The sequence below is a fragment of the Megascapheus bottae genome, unplaced genomic scaffold (genome assembly GCF_031878675.1).
Source record: "Megascapheus bottae isolate mThoBot1 unplaced genomic scaffold, mThoBot2.hap1 HAP1_SCAFFOLD_76, whole genome shotgun sequence".
NCBI classification, from domain to species: Eukaryota; Metazoa; Chordata; class Mammalia; order Rodentia; family Geomyidae; genus Megascapheus; species Megascapheus bottae.
This window is the reverse complement of record NW_028327824.1, coordinates 960,001-965,644: the sequence shown is the minus strand read 5'-3', so window position 1 is coordinate 965,644 and position 5,644 is coordinate 960,001. Positions and strand designations below refer to the sequence as shown.

The 5,644-nt window shown below is 45.2% G+C and overlaps 1 pseudogene; it reads left to right on the top strand.

Moving 5' to 3' along the window:
- Positions 1 to 372: 372 nt before the first annotated feature.
- Positions 373 to 2,001, top strand: LOC150039142 (proteasomal ubiquitin receptor ADRM1 pseudogene; annotated as a pseudogene).
- Positions 2,002 to 5,644: the final 3,643 nt, after the last annotated feature.

The window sequence follows — 5,644 nt, the reverse complement described above, 5'->3', positions numbered from 1 at the left end:
TCCCAGTCCCCTCTCATCAAGGTACATATTAAAAGAGAAAAACTTTAGATCATTGGTGAAGATAATTCTCTAGCAAAGGATTTTTTTTTCCCTCTCATATGAGACAATGGACTTGTCAGAGTGGTTTGGTTTCTTGTAACACTTTTCAACTTCATTCCCTTTTGCTCAAAGTTTTATGCAATGGCAGTCTGGTAATTTTATATTTCATTGTGTATTATTGGATTTACTTTTAGCCTCCCTCAACATATACAATAACTTGAGAGTAAACTTCTGGGCTGAGTTGCATGTTGGGATGAATGTCAATCAATAGGCCATTCTGGAATGAGCATGTGGATTTAATCATGTAATTCTGAAAATTAGGACGGGGAAGAGCGAGCCCAGACCATGCCTCTCGGCCGAGCGTAGGCGCAACCAGGATGACGACGTCGGGCACCCTGTTCCCGAGCCTGGTGCCAGGCTCGCGCGGGTCCTCCAGCAAGTACCTCGTGGAGTTCTGGGCAGGGAAGATGACCCTGAAGGGGACCACGGTGACCCCGGACAAGCGGACAGGGCTCCTGTCCATCCAGCAGACAGACGACTCGCTCCTCCACTTCTGCTGGAAGGACAGGACGCTGGGGATCGTGGAGGACGACCTGATCATCTTCCCTGACGACTGCGAGTTCAAGCGGGTGGCCCAGTGCCCCAGTGGGAGGGTCTACGTGCTCAGGATCAAAGCTGGGTCCAAAAGGCTCTTCTTCTGGATGCAGGAGCCCAAGACTGACCAGGACGAGGAGCACTGCCGGAAAGTCAATGAGTATCTGAATAACCCCCGATCCTGGGGCACTGGGGGCCAGCGGGAGCAGTGGCCACGAGCTCTCGGCCCTGGGTGGTGAGGGTGGCCTGCAGAGCCTGCTGGAAACATGAGTCACCGCCAACTCCTGCAGCGCATCCGACTGGCTAGCCTTGGAGGACTGGGTGGGCTCAGGGCCCTCACAGGGCCGGGCCTGGCCAGTCTTGTAGGTAGCGGCGGGCCTCCAGCGAGCAGTTCTTCCTCCAGCTCCGGAGCCAGTCGGCAGCTGTCACCCCATCCTCCACCACCTCCTCTGCCCGTGCCCCCCCAGCCCCTTCTGCCCCAGCCTAGGCCACCCGCCCGAGCCCCGCGCCCAGTTCAAGTAATGGAACGGGTACGGCAGCCAATCCGACCCAGCCCATCCAGCTGAGCGACCTGCAGAGCATTTTGGCTACCATGAACGTGCCAGCTGGGACAGCTGGCGGCCAGCAAGTGGACCTGGCCCGCGTGCTGACCCCAGAGATCATGGCCCCCATTCTGGCCAACGCCGATGTCCAGGAGCGCCTCCTGCCCTACTTACCCTCGGGTGAGTCGCTGCCCCAGACCGCGGACGAGATCCAGAACACGCTGACCTCGCCCCAGTTCCAGCAGGCCCTGGGAACCTTCAGTGCAGCCTTGGCCTCGGGGCAGCTGGGCCCCCTCATGGGCCAGTTTGGCCTGCCCGTGGAGGCCGTGAAGGCTGCCAACAAGGGCTATGTGGAAGCATTTGCCAAAGCTATGCAGAACAATGCCAAATCTGAGCAGAAGGAGGGCGACGCAAAAGACAAGAAAGATGAAGAGGAAGACATGAGTCTAGATTAAGTTATTTACTGTCTTTTAAGGAATTTGAATTCTTAGTCACGTGACTCTTGTAGTGGCATTTGTGATTTATTGCATACCTTTTCCTGTTCCAACTCACCAATAAAAGTCCTTTCTTTTACCTGAAAAAAAAGAAAGAAAATTAGGACAAATACAAGAATGTAAATTGTTATATCTTAACTGAATAGAAATAGAACTAACAAAAATCAGGATGTGGACAAGAGAAATGATATAATGCTAATAACCTCCTATGTTAAAGTAAAAGAGAGACTTTATATGATACCAGGTTGAATGATCTAGTTAATAAACTCCAAGAGTACCAACTTTTATTAGATTTTAGAATTCCTTTCATTAACCTTATAGGAATGTATTAAAAATCCTACCTTGTAAAATGCTTTAGGTAATGATTAGCAATCTCTTTCATTTCTGCTTGATGTTTTAATGAAAACTAAACACAGAATCACGTGTATTTGTTTTTTTACTGTGTCATGTATTTATTTATTGCTTATTTTCTCATCAGTCATGGGTCTTGAATTCAAGGTCTGGGTACCGTCCCTGGGCTTCCTTTGCTCAAGTCTCCTAGTCTACCACTTGAGCCACAGTGCCATTTTCGGCCTTTTCTGAGTATTTGATTGGAGGTCAGAGTCCCCTGAACTTTCCTGCCTGGGATGGCTGTAAACCGAATCCTCAGACTGGACTAGCTGGTGTTACAGGCATGAGACACCAGCACCAGGCTGTGTCTTTTTTTTTTCTTTTTTTGGCCAGTCCAGGGATTGAACTCATGACCTGACCATTGTCCTTGGACTTTCTCAAGACTAGGGCTCTACCACATGAGCCTCAGCACCAATTCTGGCTTTTTTCTACGTATGTGGTACTGACGTCTTCGTGCATGCTAGGCAAGCACTCTACCACTAGGCCAAACTCTTGGCCCCTTTACTGTGTCTTTTAATCTGTGATCATCAGGCATACCACACTCTTCTTTCATTTTTTGTTCACTGAACATGACCAGGAAGATGCTTAATGAATGTGAAGAACCAATGCAATTTTTCCACTGAGAAAAAGAAGTCTTTTCATCATTAACTTGGCCATAAGTGGTTCATAGATACGTAGTAAACAATGTAAAAAAGGATTTAAGGCTATAGTGCTTTGTGAAGTCATTTATTGATTTATCTTTGTGTGAGTGTTGGGGCTTAAATTCAGGGCCTGGGTGCTATCCTTGGGCTTTCTCAAGGCCAGCACTCTACCACTTGAATCATAGTACCACTTTTGTCTTTTCTATGCATGTGGTAGTGAGGAATCAAACCCAGAGATTCGTGCATGCTAGGCATGCACTCTACCACAAGGCCATGCTCCTGGCCCAGTTTTTAAAGCAAGGTGCAACTGAGTGGTAGATTGTCTTTCAATACATATGTACACCACATATGTACACACACATACATGTATATATAAATAAGTTGGCTGTACTAGACTTTGAGCTTAAAGTTTAATTGCCTACCAGGCATGCTTTCTATTACTGAGCCACTTCCCCAGGCATTTGTTTCACTAGTCATTTTTTTTTTAAATCTGGGTCAGACCATGACTACCTGTTTTAGTTTTTCCATTGTAACTGGGATAAGAATCTCAGGCCAGTGGCCTACCTGACCTTTCTGTTGAGTTTAGGGAATTTTTGTGCCTAGAGTGTCCTAGAATGACAAACCCCTCCATCTTAGCCTCGTGTGCTAAGATGATAGGCAGAAGTCTCCACAGTCAGCTATGTATTAAAGAAGAGGTCTCATAAACCTACATACTCAGAATAGCTGCAAGCTACCATTCTCCCAAAGTCCACCTCCCAGGTAGCTAGCAATACAGTCATTATAATGCCTCAATCCAGCTGATTTTAACTTAACTGAGTAACTAGTGCTTCACTCCACACATGACCCTTGCATGGAGAGTCACTGCTCTTGCACCCTCTCACAGGAATGCTCTAATTGAGTTATTTGTGAACCAACACGTTTGCCAACCCTCCACATGTCTTCATCATTTGTCATTTCCCTATGAACAGATGGCTTCTTTCTGCAAATTACTGTAACTTTTTGCCTGTGGACATTTTTTTTTTGCCTATAGTAGCATGCTCAGCATATGTAAGGGGCAATCTGGAAGTCCCTTAGGCACTAAAGCTCCAGGACAGCCCTTAAACAATAATGAATATGAGCTAGTGCATAAAATATCCCAGCTTCCTTACTCCTCTAATGGATCAACTCTGAGATATGTCCCAGAACCTTCTAGCACTGGTCCCTGGAGGAAGAGCATTTCTCTCTCTCTCTCTCTCTCTCTCTCTCTCTCTCTCTCTCTCTCTCTCTCTCTCTCTCTCTCTCTCTCCTCTCTCTCTCTCTCTCTCTCTCTCATTTCCTTCATTTACCTCCCATTCTTGGAAGGACCTATTTTAGTCCAATTCTTACATCTGAATCTATTTCTCCATGGATAAAACTGAAGGCAGGGCTAGGAGTTTGGCCTACTGGTAGAGTGCTTGCCTAAGCATGCAGGAAGACCAGGGTTCGATTCCTTAGTACCTCATACATACAGAAAAGCAGGAAGTGGTGCTGTGTCTCAAGTGGTAGAGCTGTAGCCTTGAGAAAGCCCAAGGACAGTGCCCAGGCCTGCCGCACAACCCAGAGAAGTGAAGGCAGTAGCTTGTCACATTTTGTGTCAAGGAAAACTGATATGACTGCATCTGTTTCAGGGAAATTGGATAAGCCTTTGTTCAGAGTCCATCTGCCTGAGTTAAATACTGAGCAGGAGCTGGTGTTTTTCAGAGTAAACCCAAAGTGATAGATGGAAAATTGTTTAAGCAGTCTTATGTGTATTTAAATTTTGTTATAAATATCTTTAATAACTTGAGATTATTTTATTTTGGTTCTGTTGTTCTAAGCTGTCTAATTTATAGCCACTGGTTTCACATAAACATCAAATAGACACTGGAGGCTGTTATAGTAAAAGAAAAAGGCAGGGAGACTGCCACTGGGCCTTATAACATAGGAATCTAAAGAACTGCAATTTTAATGTATAGGAAACAACGTGTGTGTGTGTGTGTGTGTGTGTGTGTGTGTGTTTGTGTGTGTGTGTGTGTGTGTGTGTGTGTGTGTGTGTGTGTGTGTGTGTGTGTGTGTGTGTGTGTTTGTGTGTGTTTTGGTCCTGGGTTGACCTCAAGGTCTAGGTGCTTTCTTGAGCTTTTAATTTTCTTCTCAAGGCTAATGCTTTAGAACTAGCCACACCTTGAGCCATATCTGGCTCCACTTCTGGCTTTTTGGTATTTAATTGCAGATAAGCGTTTCATGGACTGCCAGGTGCTACTGGCTCATGGCCTGTCATTCTAGCTACTCAGGATGCTGAGATCTGAGGCTCACAGTTCAAAGCCAGTTAGGGCAGAAAAGTCTATGCCACTCTTCTCTCCAATACAATATTCAAAAGAAGCCAGAAGTGGTGCTGTGGTTCAAATGGTAGAGTGTTAGCTTTGAGCAAAAGAAGCTCAGATACAGAGAGTAGGCCATGAGTTCAAGCCCCTGGACTAGCACAAAAACTAAAAACAAGTCTCATTTACTTGCTTGCAGAGACTAATTTCAAACTGCAATCCTCAGATCTCAGTTCAAGCCCCAGGCCTGGCAAAAAAGAAAAAAGGAAAAGAAAAGAAAAAGTCTTCTAAATGATAGAAAAAAGAATTCAAGTCAGCTGTAGATTTCAGGTGTCTAGTACAGTAGGCCATGTGACTAAGTTCACTTTTCAGTACCATAAGCTTCAGTAAAAATCGACCAGAAAAGGCATACAGTTCAAGCACAGTATGTAGCTCAAGGTTTAAGAAATTAAGGTTTTGCAAAAAGCCATATAATGAATGATTGTTGTCCTTAATGTACTATGTTGTCTCTCATCTCCTTTGCTGTCCCTTGGTTATCTCATATTGGTATAGTATCTCACTTTGTTATCTGATATATTGAATTTATTTGTATTTGGATATTTGAAATTTGATAGGGAAGGGGGGAAAAC